Below are 16930 nucleotides of genomic sequence, written 5' to 3'. Positions count from 1 at the left end.
TATTTGCTATACATCAGCTGGATAATGACTAAGGATAATAGAAGAATAGATGCCTTTGAGTTGTGTGGTGCTGAAGAAGAGTATTGAGCATGCCATGGACTACTAAGAGAACAAACAGGTATATTCTGGGAAGAGTGAAACCAGGCTTCTCCATGGAGGCAAGGATTTTGAAGCTCCATTCCACATACTTCAGGCATATTACCATGAGGAATTAGTCCTTGGAGAAGGACACCATGAAAGGGTGGAGCCCAAGAGAGGAAGACTCTGGATGAGATGGATTGACACAGTGACTAGGATAATAGGGGGTGAAGTTGACTCAGGATAGGGCAGGGTTAAGAGCTATTGTACATAGGAATACTACAAGTCACAGGTGACTCAACATCATATCACAACAGCTAAAGATTCTGAGCTGTAACTCTTTCACAAGGTAGCCCACCATATATTTCTCCCATAGGGTGGCTGGTGGGTTCAGATTTGTTGCTGTCAAGTGCTATAGAGTTAATTCTGACTTATAACCCTGTGAACAACGGATTGAAGCCTTGTACACTCTATGCCACCCTCAAAATTTCACATGTGCTTAGGCCTGTTGTTGCAGTCAGCATATCAATCTCTCTTGTTGAGGGTCTTCATCTCCCTTGATGATCCTCTACTTTTCCGTGCATCATGTCCTTTTTCCAGTAACTGGCCCCTCCTGACAACATGCTCAACAGTGTGCTCTTAACCACTGTGCTAACCAGAGCTGACTCCATCAAATGAGAATTTTTTGATAAACAGGAAAGTGCAAACCAGGCTTTAAGCCTTTCAACATGCTATGCAAATGTGATTTCTCACACTTCAAACAAATGAATCATTGTCTTAAATAGCAATTGAGGGGATGTTTACAACTATCTTGGTTGAAATCAGAAGTAAGCCTCCCATAATGATGAAATGCTAAGGAAACTATCTGTTGCTAAATCATTCCACACCATTTTTCTAAGAATCAATCCCTCTAATTTTTTTTTCTGGTTGTGGTGTGGTAGAAAGAACACTGTTTAGAAGGCAAGCTAGCAATCATAGTGAAGGCTGGTCGAAGTTCAGTTTGCTGTGTGATACTGGTCTGTCCCTGCCACGTCTCCACCTACACCACTAGAAGATCCAAATGCTTCCACTTTCTAGCTGGTCTGGTATTGCACTTATTTCTAATTCTGTTGTTCAGTGTCCAATATTTACCTTTTCAAAGTTTTTATTACTGTATTCTCTAGAGAAAAGAGCCAAAAGAATCCTCCCAAGCCTGGGTTCCTTCTCTTACTGTGATGAGGTGTTGCTATGTAGAGCCAGCAGTGTGCTTAGGTGCCTGCAGAATGTTATTAACTAAATTGATCCCACAGCAGAGCAGCTGCAGGATGCTCGGTTGTTTTTCTAGCTAGGCTAATCTTTTATTCATAACTTTTAGACAAATGATGATTCCGCTTTTTTTTCCATTCCAAAGAGAGCTGTTGTGTCTCCTGAACAACCTCTCTTTCCTTTCTGTCATGGAGGATGTGACAAGATCAGCTGGCTTCCAGAAGGCAAAATATTCAGTAATGTTCAAAGAGAGAAGATCATCTCCAAGTTTTTGAAAGAAAGCGTTCTGAAGAGAGTGTTCCGATCAAAGCAAATGAGGTGGGATGATGCTGACTTTCAGAAAGAGGACCCAAGCTTCAGCATTCCTGGCACCAGAAAGTAAGTCCTGATACTGAAACTGAAATGTAAACATTTAAAGTGAATTAGTGACAAAAGGCTAAAAACCACAATGTTGTATATGGGCATCTGAAGGAGAAAAGGACTTACAGAGTGATTCAAAGTGTAGGAATCAAGCTTAATAGAAAAAGCCAAAAAATGAAGAAAATTCAGTATTGAGAATGCACTTAAAAGTACTAGCCATAACATATACAGGCATAAAATTTACTGTTCTTTATGGTAATCCCATTTCTTTCCTTTTGGATATATGTACATATCATCCCTACTGTACTCATAAATAAGTAACCTTTAAAGGATCAAAATGATAAAAATTAATTCTTATAGCAAAATTATAAACTAGAAAATATTTTATTATATAGTTCTTAAAAAGACATCATACCCAAAAAAAAAAGAAAACTAGAATTATTTAAAATGGATGCTGATAAATTATCTATAGTGGCTGGGAAAGGGGGAAAGAAAAGAAAAAAATGAACTAGTTGGCTAATCAATGTGCTCAGAAAAAAAACTGCCTATTTTTGAAATGGAATATTGCCTAGTGATTTAGCATCTTATTTACTTGAAAACATGAAAGCATTTTAATAATTAAAAAATAATGTCCTGATTTTCTGAAAATGTTTACATAATAACATTGCAAAGGATTATGTTGTAGTACATAACCAGAGATCTTTCTCTACCAGACAGCTGGTGGATTTGAACTGTGGAGCTTTCAGTCAGCAACCCAACACATATCACACACCATGCCATATCTAGGATTCTGTTGTTGCTGTTGTTATGTGCCATCAAGTTTCCCACAACTCATAGCAACCCTGTATACAAACTCTCTGACTGCTGCCCTATCCTGAGCTAATCAGACTGACTCTGGCACACCTAACCTCATTGCCCCAGTTACTATGTCAGTGCATCTAATCCCAGGTCTTCCTGTCTTGTGCTGTCCCTCCACCTTCCAAACATGATGTCCTTCTCCAAGGACTAGTCTTTTTTGGCCATGTGCCCAAAGTATGTGAGACGGAGACTCAGAATCCTTGCCTCCAAGGAAAAATTTGTTTTCACCCTTTCCAAGAGAGACTGCACTCACAAAATAAATAAAAAATTTTTTTATAAATTGCAGGTTTAAATTAAGCAAACTTGAAGCTATTACTGAAAACTCTGAATCATAGGACTACCTTAGAATGGAGTAGAAGAAAGGAGGATTATCTTGGATCAAGAATTAGATCTGAAAAAAAAAAGAATTCTATCTGGGCTTGAGCTATCACTGAAAAGTGCATACTTTTCAACTAATCCTCTCATTCTCAAGTTTGGACTACAGTTACATCACCCCAAGAGGGATGATTTTAGTTGTTTTCCTTGTATTTCCCCCCACTACATATTACACAAATATCTAACTTGTTTCACCACCACATAGCCTGGGCACACCCTCGAAATACTGCACAGAAACTACATTGGCATTTTATACTAAAACTTGTTAAATTCACTAGGTGACTTTGCAGTGAGGAAAGAAAGCCATTATTTTGATGCTGATTTCAAGTCATGATGTTGATGTTCATTTTAAAGTTTCTGTTGTTGTTGTTATTAGGTGCCACTGAATAGAGTATGACTCTTAGAGACCCTATGAACAAAAGATCTGAACCTAGTTCTGTCCTGCACCATCCTCACACTTCCTGACACACAAGAGCCCATTGCAACAGTCACCTTGTCAATCTACCTGGTTGAGGGTCTTCCTCTCGTTTGCTGACCCTCCCTCTTCAAGGAAGAGCACCTCCAAGTAATATGTCCAAAGTATGTGAGGTGAAGCCTCATCATTTTTGCTTCCAAGGAGCAGTCTGGCTGCACCCTCTCTGAGACATATCTATTCGTTTTCTTGGCCGTCTATGGAATGTTCGGTGTTCTTCTCCAACACCACAGCTTAAAGGCATCAATTCCCTTTCTGTCATCCTTATTCACTGTCCAGCTCTTGGATGCTTATAAGACCATGGCCTGATTCAGATGCACCTTAGTCTTCAAATTGACATCACTACGTCTCAATAATTTGGAAAGGCCCTTAACTGCAGATTTTCCCAGAGTAATGTGTCTCCTTCTTTTCTGACTGCTCGTACCATGGGTTTTAACTGAGGGTCCAAGCAAGATTAAGCTGTTGACAGTTTTAATCTCCTCTCCATCCATCTGATCAGTGGTAAGAACCTTTGTTTTCTTGACATTGAGATGCAATTCATACTGAAGGCTGCATTCCTTGATCTTCTGCAACAAGTGCTTCAAGTTCTCAGGAACCAAATTAAACCTTGAATCTATTCCATTTGAATTTTAAAACTATCTCAAGAATATATTTCATGCATTCAACACCAATGGTAAAAAATAGAGTGTTGTAGAATGACATCAAAGGTAACATCCATTAAAAAATTAAAAGGTCATTGCAAAGACAGAGGAGAAAGAAAAGACCAAAATGGATGTCAGAAGAGACTCTGAAAATTGTACTAGAATGTAGGTAGTCCAAAACAAAGGGGAAAAAATGTTGAAGTAAGAGATGAACAGACGATTTCAAAAATCAACTTGAGAAGACAAAACAAAGTATTATAAGAAAATGTGCAAAGATATGGAGTTAGAAAATAAAAAGGGAAGAATACCCTTGACATTTTTTCAAATTTAAAGAACTGGAAAACAAATTACAGCCTTGAGTTGCAATATTGAAGGTTCTGCAGACAATTTTGAATGTTGCCAGAAACATCAAAAGAAGATGGAAGGAATATAAAGAGTCACTCTATAAAAAGTAATTGGTCAACACTGAACTATGTCAGGAAGTAGCATATGGTCATAAATCAATGGTACTGAGGGAAGAACTTCAAGTTGTACTGAAAGCTTTGACACAAAATCATCCCCTAGAAATTGATGGGACATAAACGAACGTATTTCAATAAAGAGATGCAGCCCTGGTCATGCACACTAACCTATACAAAGAAATGTGAAAGATAACTAGCTATTTGGCCAACTGACTAGAAGAGATCTGTCTTTGTTCCTATTGCCAAAAAGGTAATCCAATAGAATGTGGAAGTTATTGAACAATATCAACATCACATACAAGTAAAATCTTGCTGAAGATTTTAAAAAAATAACTGGAATAGCATGTCAACAGGAGACTGCCAGAAATTCAAGCTAGATTCAGAAGAGGCCTCTGTGGAAGAAGGGACTATTGCTGATGTGACACTTATCTGAAAGCAGAGAATATCAGAAAGATGTTTATCTGTGTTTTATTGACAATGAAAAGGCATTTAACTATGTGAATCATAATGAATTATGACCAACATTAAGAATGAGAACTCTAGAATACTTAATAGTTCCATGTGAAATGTAGACCTAGACCAAGAAGCTGTTGTCTGAAGAGAAAAAAGAAGTACTGCATGATTTAAAATCAGGAAAGGTGGGTGTCAGGTTTGGAGCCTTTCTCCACATCTATTCAATCTGTATGTCAAACAAATCTTTAAAGAAGCTGCATTATAGGAAGAACAATGTGGCATGAGAATTACAGGAAGACTCATCAACTACCTGTTATGCAGATGACAATCTTCCTTGCTGAAAGTGAAGAGGATTTGCAACACTTCCTACAGAAAATCAAAGACTACAGCCTTCAATATGGATTGCATCTGAATTTCAAGAAAATTAAAATACTCACCACTGGACCAACAGACAACATTGTGGTAGCTAAAGAAAAAAAATGAAGTTGTGATTTCATTTTACTTGGATCCACAATCAACACCTAATGTAGTAAAATCAAGAAATCAAAAGATGTGTTGCATTGGCAAAATCTTCTGTCAAGGAACTCTCCAAGGTGCTAAGGAGCAATTATGTCAGTTTAAATACTAAGGTGCATTAGATTCAAGTCATAGTCTTTTAAATTATTTTCCAATTATGCATCTGAAAGTTGAGCAATGAATATGGACAACAGAAGAAGAACTGATTTCTTGGAGTCACAGTATTTGAGAAGAGTGTTGAATATCCCATGTACTGTCAAAAAAACCCCAAACAAGTTTGTCTTGAGAGAAGTGCAACAAAAATGTGCCTTAGAGACAAAGGTGGTGAAATGTCATTTCACATACTTTGGGCATGTTGTTAGGAGGGGCTAGTCCTTGGAAAGAATATCATACTAGAAAAGGTAGATGGTCAGAAAAAGAGAGGAAGAGCCCAACAAGGTGAGTTGACCCAGTGTCTGTAACAACAGGTTCAAGTATATGAGAGATTGTGAGGAAAGCTCAGGATAGGGCAAGGCTGAGATAATAGGGCCCCTATGAGTCATTATAAAGGAGGAGGAACAGTTGCAAACAGACACTACTGATTGGAACATGAATGTGAGAAGTATGAATGTAGGAAAGATGGAGATTGTTAAGGAAGAAATGGAATGCATACATATTGATACAGGCGAAATGAAGTGGGTTGGCATGGGACATTTTGAATCACATAATCACATAATATACTATGCTGAAGATGAAAAGGTGAGGGGAAAATGGAGTCACTTTCATCATTAAAAAGACCATTACTAGATCCATCTTTAAATACAAGGTTGTGACTGACAGGATAATACATATGTGCATACAAGGAAGACCTGTTAATACCACTATCATCCAAATATATGCACCAACAATCAGGGCCAAAGAGGAGGAAATAGATGACTTCTGTCAACTTTTGCATTCAAAAATTGATTGAACACATAACCAAGATACTTTGATAACAATGGATGATGGGATGCAAAAGTTGGTAACAGGAAGAAGGATCAGTAATTGAAAAGTATGGACTTGGTGACAAATGAGGCTGGAGACATAATGAGAGACTTCTGTACAATCAATGACATATTTATTGCAAACACCTTTTATAAGAAACATAAATGGCGACTATACACATGGACTTCACCTGATGGTCTACACAGGAATCAGACTCACTATAACTGTGAAAAAAATCATTGGAGAAGCTCATTATCAGCTGTGAAAACTAGGCCAGGTTCTGATTGTGGAACAGACCATCAACTACTCATATGCAAGTTCAAACTGAAGCTAAAGAAAATAAAATCAAATCCAAAAGAATCAAAGAGTGTGATGTTAGTCTATCCTATCAGAACTTAAAGACCATCTAAGGAACAGATTTGAAGCCTTGAGCACTAATGAGTGAAAACCGGATAAGGTAAGGCAGGATATCTACCATATCATTCATAAAGAATGCAAAAAGTCACTGCAAAGACAGAGGAGAAAGAAAAGGCCAAGATGGATGTCAGAAGAGATTCTGAATATTGTACTACACAGAGAAGCAAAAAAAAGGGGAAGAAAACAAGAAGTTAAGGAATTGAACAGAAGATTTCAAAAGGCAGTACAGGAAGACAAAGCAAAGTGTAATGAAATGTGTAAAGAGCTGGACTCTGAAAATCAAGCGGAACAAACCTGTTCTGTGTTTCTTACGGTGAAGGAACAGAAGAACTGATTCAAGCCTCAAATTCTAATGCTTAAGGATGCTGAAGATGGAATGTTGGACGGCCCAGAAGGATCAAAATAAAATGGAAGAAGAACACAGAGTTACTATACCAAAAAGAATTGGCAGATACAGAATTTGATGGAGGAAGTTCAAGTTGCTCTGAAGGAGGCAAAAAACAAGGCCCCAGGAGTTGATAGAATACCAACAAACATATTTCAGCAAACAGATACCGCCCTGGATGTGCTCAATATGTTATTTCAAGAAATCTGGAGGATAACTACCTGGACAACCGACTGGAAGAAATCTGTATTTATTCCAATTTAAAAAAAAAAATGACCCAACAGAGTGTGGAAATTATCGAAAAATATCACTAATATCACACGCAGGCAAGATCCTGCTGAAGATTATCCAGAAATGACTGGACTGTACATCAACAAAGAACTGCCAGATGTACAGGCTGGGTTTAGAAGAAGCTGTGGAGTAAGTGACATCATGGCCAAAATTAGATGGTTTGTGGCTGAAAGCACACAATGCCAAAGGAATGTCTGTGTTTCATTGACTAGGCAAAGACATCTGATTATGTGGATCACAACAAATTGTGGCTAACCTTGAGAAGAATGGGAATCCCAGAACACTTAATTGTGTTAATGCAAACCCATACTCGGACCAGGAAGCAGTAGTCAGAACAGAGCAGGGAAACACTGCATGTTTCAGGATCAGGAAAGGAGTGCATCAGGGATGCATCCTATCTCTACATCTTTTCAGTCTATATGCAAAGCAGATAATTTGGGAGGCTGGACTTCTATGAGGAGGAATGTGGCATCATGATTGGAGGAAAATTTATCAACAACCTTCATTATGCAGATGACACATTTTGCTTGCTGAAACTGAAGAGGACATGAGGCATTTGCTGCAGAAGGTCAAGGACTATAGTCTTCAACATAGATTGAAGCTCAACATCAAGAAAACATAGATTCTCACCACTGGGCCAATTGGTAGCTTCATGATCGATGGAGAGGAGATTTGTGATTACTTCAGCTTCCTTGGTTCCACAATCTTGGCACCAGCAGTCAGAAAATCAAGACAAATTGCACAGGGAAAGTCTGCTCTAGGGACCTCTCTAGAGTAGGGAAAAGCAATAATGTCAGTCTGGAGACCAAGGTGCTCCTGAGCTAGACAATGACTAAGGGTGATAGACAAAGGATAGATTCCTTTGTGTTGTGGTGCCAGAGAGAAGTGTTGAACAAACCATGGACTTCCAGGAGAACAAATGGGTCTGTCCTGGAGAGGGTGAAACCAGGCTGCTCACTTGAGACAAGATTGAGGTGCCATCTCACAAATGTTGGGCACATGGCCAGGAGGGACTAGTCCTTGGAGAGGAACATCATGCTTGGAAGGGTGGAGAAACAGCACAGGATGGATTGACTCAGTGACTGGAGAAATGGGATTAGGTCTGTCAGAGATGATGAGATTGGCTCAGGATAAGGTAAGTTTCAGAGGTAATGTACATAGGGTCTCTATGCATTGCAGGCAACTCAATGGCACATAATAACAAGTCATAGATGACTTGATAGCACATGACAACCATTACCCTTGGTACATGGTAACTACAGCACATATTGTGGTAAATATTACTGCAGTAATTAAATTAATTCAAGCATTTGTTTCCTACTATACACAGGTTCTCATTGTTGTCAAGCCAGAACTGCCCTGTAGCTGACATTCCAGAGGACTTTCAGAGGCTGTAAATTACCAGGAAGCTATCCATCTTTCTCCTTTATCTCATTGAGAAATTCCCTTAATGAGATAAACTGATATAGTGACTACAAAGAGGTTGAACATGGCAGGAATCATGAGGATGGTGCAGGATTGGGCAAGGTTCAGATCTATTGTTCATAGGGTGGCTATGAGTCATGGTCAAATTGATGGGCCTAAGCAACAAGAATAACTTCTCTCAGTTATTAAAAAAAATGAGTAAGAGGGATATTTTAGATGAATACATTAAGAACTAGGGAATTGTATGCAAATTATTATCATGCGCAATGAGTTGGTCACAATTGTTTCTGAGTGTCCAGGTTAGATGACTTGTGATCTATCTCTGCATAAGTAGGATTTAACTAGGCAAATAAAAGGGGGAGGAATGTTATTATTGAAAAAGTACCAGGAAGCAGTCGTCAAAATAGAGCAAGGAAACACGCTGTTGTTGTTGTAATGTGCCTTCAAGCCGCCTACAACTCATAGGGACCCTATGTATAATAGCTCTGAAGCCTACCCTATCCTGAGCCAGTCTCACTGACATTGATCCACCTACCCCCATTGCTATAGTCCCTGTATCAATCTATCTCACCTGGGATCTCCTTCTCCTGTGCTGTCTCTCCACCCTCTGAGCATGATGTCTAAGGATCGGACCCCTTGGCCATGTGCCCAAAGCTTCAAAATCCTTGCCTCCAAGGAGAAACTTGGTTTCTCCCTCTCCAAGCTAGATCTGTGTGTTTTCTTGGTGGTCCATGGTATGTTTAAGACTCTTCTCCAGCACCACAACTCAATGGCATCAATTTTTCTATCATCCTTAGTCATTATTCAGCTCTCTGGTGCATAGCAAGTAATTGTGAAGAACATGGACTGGATCAGGTGTACCTTTGTCTCTAGACTGACACTGTTGCTTCTCAGTACTCTGGAAAGGTCTCTGATAGCAGATTTACCTAATGCAATTTGTCTTTTGATTTCCTGACTGCTGGTGCCAAAAGTGTTGATTGTAGAGCCTGATTTTGAACCATACCATGTTTCCCTGCATTCTTCTGAGGACTGCTTCCTGGTCCAAGTATAGGTTTTGCATGAGCACAATCAGGTGTTCTGGGATTCACATTCTCTTTGAGATTGACTACAATTTGTTGTGATCTACACAGTCAAATGCCTTTGTATAGTCAATGAAACACAGATAGATATCCCTTTGGTACTTTTGCTTTCTGTTAAGATCTATCTGACATTGGCAATACTGTCTCTAGTGACATGGCCATTTCTAAACCCAATCTGTATACCTGGTAGTTCTCTGTCAATGTACTTTTCCTGTTATTTCTGGATAATGTTCAGCAGGATTTTGCTTGCATGTGATATGAGGGATATTGTACAATATTTTCCACACTCTATCAGGTCACCTTTTTTTTTTTTTGAATGGGAATAAATATAGATCTCTTCTAGTCAGTTGGCCAGGTAGTTTTCCTACAGATTTCTTGGCACAACCTGGTGAGCACGTACAGGCAAGCATCTGTTTGTTGCAATATGTCAATTGGTATTCCATCAATTCCTGGGGCTTTATTTTTTTGTCAATTCCTTCAGAGTAGACAAAATTTCCTCCTTCATCACCATGGGCTCCCAGTCTTATATTGTTGTTTCTTGAAATTCTTCTATGTCAGCCAATTCTTTTTGGAACAGTATCTCTGTATGCTCTTTCCATCTTCTTTTAATACTTTCTGGGTCATTCAACATTCTATTCTAGCCAAAGCATCCTTAATGGTTCAAAATCAGGAAAGGAATGCATCACTGATGCCTCCTGTCTCCATATCTTTTGACTCTGTATGCGGAACAAGTAATTCAGGAGGCTGGGCTTTATAAGGAGGAATTTGACATAAGGATTAGAGGAAGACTCATAAATAACCTATATTATGTAGATGAAACAACCTTGCTTGCCGAAACTGAGGAGGACCTGAAGCATTTGCAGCAGAATGTCAAGGCCTTAATCTTCAATATGGATTGAAGTTCGACATCAAGAAAATAAAAACTCTCACCACTGGGCCAATTAGCAACACCATGATGGATGGAGAAGAGATTGAGGTTGTTAACAGTTACAGTTTGCTTGGCTCTACAATCAACACTTTTGGCACCGGCGTGGTCATCATTAAGTGCCATCGAGTCACATATGACTCATAGCGACCCTATGAAGGAGAGTCCTCAACACGTGTGTCTCTCATCCTCTCTCCAGGTTCATAGGGTTTCCAGAGGCAAGCTATTACAAAAGTGGATGCCGCTCCTGCTTCCAAGCTTGTTTTGATTGGGGAGTTTCACCCAACACTGTCCACCATGGGTAACCAAGCATTAACGCATTTGACACATCAGCGTCACAGTGTTCAGCCTCACAGCAACCACAAGTTACCATTGTATGGCAAGTGGACACACCAGGGCTATATGACCTAAAGGAATGAACAATAACAATGAAAGACAGGCTTGAGGGCTGGGGATTAAAAGTCACCCACCTTCGGCTTGGTTGCATCACTTTTAGTCCACTTGGCCAACTGATCACTCTCTATGTGGCACCAGCAGTCAGGAAGTCAAAAGCAAATTGCACTGGAAAAGCCTGTTGTCAGGGACCTCTCCAAAGTGGTAAAGAGCAATGATGTCAATCTAGAGATTAAAGTGCTCCTGATCCAGGCCATGGTCTTTGCAATTATTTGCTATGCGTCAGAGAACTGTATAATGACTAAGGATGATAGAAGAAGAATTGATGCCTTTGGTGGTAATGCTGAAGAAGAGTATTGAACATACTATGGACCACCAGAAGAACAAATAGGTCTGCCTTACAGAGGGTGAAACCAAGTCTCTATTTGGAGGCAAGGATTTTGAAGCTCTGTCTCGCACACTTTGAGCACGTGGCCAGGGAGTCTGATCCTTAGAGAAGGAAATCATGCTCCGGAGGGTAGAGGGATGGTGCAGGAGAGGAAGACCCCATCTGAGATAGACTGACAGAATAATTGGGGCAATTGGGTCAGGTATGTCAGAGCCAATCAGGACAGGGCAGGCTTCAGAGCTATTGTACGTATGGTCACTATGAGTCGTGGCAACTTGAGGCACATAACAACAACAGAGGAGTGTGTAGAAAATTGTGAGATGTTTTAATATTTTTGAGTTATATAGTAATGTGAAGTGCAATGTAACATGACTAGAAAAGTGATGAGCAGGCACTTAAAACTTGACTTAAATTTGGAACTAATTCTTTAGGCCTGTTGAGAGTATTTGAAAAGGTTTGTGTTTACAGGGCTTTTACATAGTTCAAAACATTTCATAATTGGCATCATAAACAAGGGAGATATATATGTATATGTTGGAGGTTGTTGTTATATGTTGTCAAGTCAACTATGCCTCATAGCGCCCCTATGTACAGATCTGAAGGCTGCCCTATCCTGAACCAGTCTCAAAGCCTCTGACACACTCACCTCCATTATCTTAGTTACTGTGTCAATTCATCTCATCCTGGGTCTTCCTCTCTTGACCGGTCCATCAACCCTTCCAAGCATGCTCAAAGTAGGTGAGATAGAGCTTCTACATCCTTGCCTCCAAGGAACAACCTGGTTTCACCTTCTCCAGGGCAGAATTGTTTGTTCTTTTGGCAGTCCATGGTATGTTCAATATTCTTTTCCAACACCACAACTCAAAGTGTGTGTGTGTACATACACATGTTGTTGTTGTTATGTGCAGTTGACTCACTTGTGACTCATAGCGACCCTATGTACAAGAGGCCTAAACCCTGCTCTGTCCTGTGCCAATCTGTTTCTGACACACCATCCCGATAACCACAGTCACTGAATCAATCCACCTCATAGAGGGTCTTCCCTTCCTGCGCTGTCCCTCCACCCTCCCAAGCATGATATCCCTCTCCAAGGACTGGTCCCTCCTTGCAACATGTCCAAAGTATGTCAGATGAAGCCCCAGAATCCTTGCCTCCAAGGAGCTACTCGGTTTAACCCTCTCCAGAACAAACCTGTTCATTCTCTTAACAGTCCATGGTACATTCAACACTCTTCTCCAGCACCACAGCTCAAAGGCATCAATTCTCCTTTTATCCTCCCTGGTCATTATCCAGCTCTCTGATGCACAGCAAGTGATTGCATGGACCATGACCTGTATCAGGCACACCTTAGTCTCCAGAGTGACACCAGTGCTCTTCAATACTTTGGAGAGGTCTCTAACAGCAGACTTTCTCATCCCAATACATCTTTTCATTTCCTGGCTGCACACACACTCATATATGCTGTGTTTTTCAGTACCACTGAGTCAGAATCGACCCATAGAAGACCCTCTAGTGGGTTTTCAGAGGCAGTTAATCTCATGGGAGGAGATTGCCCATCCTTCTCCTGTGGAGCAGCTGGTGGATTTGAACCATGTACCTTCAGGATTGCAGCATAGCTTCTTCTTGCCAATAAGCCACCAAAGATATAGATGATAGATAGATAGATAGATAGATAGATAGATAGATAGATAGATAGATAGATAGATAGATAGATACAGATACACATATAGGTATACACATTAGATACTCACATAGCAGTCGAATCTGTTGTCCATGATATTTTGGCCAGATTAGGAAATAAAAGCTGTGCCTAGCTCAGGAATGGTGGAAAATTGCCCTGCTTTGAATGTGTGTTGCTCTTCAGAGTTTTGCCAACAATCCAGTATCTTGCTTCAGGCTCCTAAAACTTTCAGGAGAGACTATGCAGGATTTGGGGAAAACAATACATACTGAAAACTGTAGAATTAGGCATCATGTTTGAAGAGGGCATACAATGACTAGAGATGATAGAAAGAATTGATGCCTTTGAACTATGGTGCTAGAGAAGAGTTTTGAATATACCATGGACTGCCAGGAGAACAAATAGGTTCATCCTAGAGAGAGGAATCCAGGCTGCTTCTTAGAGGCAAGGTTTCTGAGGCTTTGTCTGACATACTTTGTATATGTTGCAAGGAGAGACTGGTCCTTGGAGATGGATATCATGCTTGGAAAGGTGGAGGGACAGGGAAAGAGAGGGAGACCATCAATGAGATGGATTGATACAATGACTGAGGTAATGAGGTTAGGTGTGTTGGAGACAATAAAGTTGGAACAGAATAGAGCAGGTTTCAGGGCTGTTGTACTTAGGGTCTCTATGAGTCAGAAGCAACTTGACAGCACATAAAAACAACAGTGTATACAAACTTTGTATGCAGGCCAATATGAAATAAAAATTAAGAAAACAAACAAAAAAGTACCTAGACAAAAGATGTGGCAGCTATGCATTGTCCTTGTTTACAATGGCTATTAATGAAAACATTTTGAACCAACTCAAAGCTTGTGGAACAGTGGTTTAGGACATGACAGTTCACTATGATAAGCTGGTGGTCCAAACAGCTTCAGAAATCTTAATTTTAGAGGTCTGCTATACTCTGCCCTATACTGTATGTGAATATCCTAAAGGCAGTCAGTGTTTGGTGTCTAACAGTATGGAAAATGGCCTGAAGGAGGAGAGCATCTAGGAAGAGAGACCTCCAAGGATACTAGAGATAACAGGTACCTATACTAATCTGAATCTTCACCTAATTTTATGAAACTCCTATTATGTGCATTTTGAAGTAATGAATCCAATAATGATTGAGATAGGGCAAGGTTCCCCAATTTCACGAGATTTATATTGTACTGAAAAGACAACAAACAGAAAAGGAACAAGCAGGCTAAGCAAATAAGATTGCAGTAAGCACCAAAAAATAAATAAAACTGAGTATTATGAAACAGAATCTGTTGTGTGAGAAGGGCTTCTTTAGAACAGCTAGGGAAGACCATTCTGAGAGAAAAAGAGATCAAAGGACTGAAAAAAAACCCTGTAAGTGCATTAAACATTTGATGAAAATGTCCAGCCACCCCTGCAAGTTCCTCAAGGAATGTAGGTTCCCCTTCCCTCATATTGATAATGTGTACAATAGAAGCTGGCGGCTCAATCTACATTTCAGTGTGCAACCAAATAGAATCAACAGCATCAACAAGTGATTCCAAAACTTTTTTCTTCAAATGCCAATGCTTTAGTATATAGAATATAACCTGCAAATATTTTTGTAGCGGGAATAGTGTATTATATACCTATCCACCTTGCCTCATAGCAGAGGAGCGAGAACTCACTCATAAACTGTTCTTTCCTTGGGTTTCTGAGGCTGTAAATCGCCAGGAAGGAGACAGCTCAACTTTCTCTGTAAAAGTCAGTGGTAGACTTGAACCACCGGAGAGATGCAGGCACCATCACTTATGTAGTATGCCAGGAGAATTTATACATGCACAGATAAAAAATACACAGATTTATGCATATCTCGTGCAACATCTTCATAAAATAGGTCCGAAGCTTTGTTTCAAATAAAATCAAACCATTCAAGCCCATCCTATTCCAATTCACAGCAACCCTACAAGACAGAAGATAACTGCTGTGCAGGTGTTCCAAGGTTATGAATCGTTACAAAAACACCACCCACCTTTCTCCCTACGCCAACTCTGACGGCTTTCACCAAAGCTCTCAGCCCTTTTTAGGGACACAAAATTAGCTTCCTAAGTTAAATTTACTCTGGACAGGAGAAAACCAACTTTAGCTTTCCTCTTGTAAGACTAACAACCACTCTAGACTTGAACAGAGATGGCCTTGCCCTCAGTAAACAGCTTCTTTCTCATAGCTCTAGTCACTTAACTTATTAAAATGGTAATAGGCAGAAATACAGCTTTACATATAATCACAGACGTACATCCACAGAACGGCCGTGTCTTGGACAGTGTCGGCACATCTCCAGGTCTGTTTGGTTGGGGTGGCCGCCGCGCGGAGGCCTCATGGCCTGCGGCCCCACCGGTCACACCGGGTCTCAGCCAGCGGCCCCGGAGGCGTGGGGCCAGCGGGGACCTTATGTTGGTGACCCCTCTTGCGGGTGGAGCCTGGAGCGGCCTTGAGGGAGATGGCCGCGCCGCTGGAGGAAGGGTCCAGCGGGGTGCACGCCCCAGCTCCAAGGAAGGGGCACTACTACCCATGCTGGCGGCGGCCGATCGAGGGAGCCATGGCCGAGCGGCGTCCCTGGGCCGAGTGGCGTCCCTGGGCCGAGTGGAACGCGGGGTCGCAGAGGGAGCCCCTGCTACTCTGTAATTCCCGAGAGACCCGGCCACTGTGGCCTCCACGGCTGTCCTCGCTGGGCCCAGCCTGGGCTCCGGGCTCACCTCCCACCGAGCCGTCACCCACAGCCCACAGGCCCCGCACCGCGGCTTTCCCGCACCCGCTGCCTCGCTTCTCCTCCCGCTGCAGGAAGGCCGAGTCAGACGCTGCGCCCCTCCAGCCACTGGCTCAGTTCGCTGAGGAGCTCAGGCCTCGGGAAGCCATTGCCCTCGCACAGGAAGCCGCCAAGGACACGTGGGTGTGCGGCGCCGCGGGGTAAGAGCCCAGGGTCCCCACGTGTTCTCCCCGCGAGCCTCAGGCCCCCATGGGCCACTTGCACCCAGGGCGCCTAACCTGAGGTCCCCTAGATGGGCCATACCCTAGGAGGAAATAAACACCCCTTACCCCAACTCCTTCTCTCCCTCCTGCTGGTTTAATGTCTTTCCCAGACAGCTACTCTCTAAGCCCATTTTCCAGATAAAGTGCTACCTTCAAGCCACAGAGCCGCCATGTAGCGCCACCTGTTCTGTCTTCATTCTAGTGCCCGGTATACAGCAGGTCTATCAGTACTTGCTTCATAAGTATCCGGCCTCTGCCCCCTAGTTGTCCAGGGCACGCCTTTCCCCCCTGGGAGAAAATAAATGGTAAAGACTTAGCAAATATGCAGATTACTGTGATGGAATTAATTTGTGATTCTTTTCATATAAACAAAATTACAGTGAAGTTTTTTCTGACTATGATGCATTACTTAGTACTTTCACTGTATTGGTGGTGGTGGTTAGGTGCTATCGAGGCTACTGCAATTCATAGTCACCCGATGAACAGGAGATCTGAACCTTGCCCTA

This window comes from Elephantulus edwardii, unplaced genomic scaffold, assembly GCF_000299155.1.
Source record: "Elephantulus edwardii isolate Elephantulus edwardi_28Jun2011 unplaced genomic scaffold, EleEdw1.0 scaffold00071, whole genome shotgun sequence".
Lineage (NCBI taxonomy): Eukaryota > Metazoa > Chordata > Mammalia > Macroscelidea > Macroscelididae > Elephantulus > Elephantulus edwardii.
The sequence above is the reverse complement of the archived record's forward strand: the minus strand, read 5'-3'. Positions refer to the sequence as shown.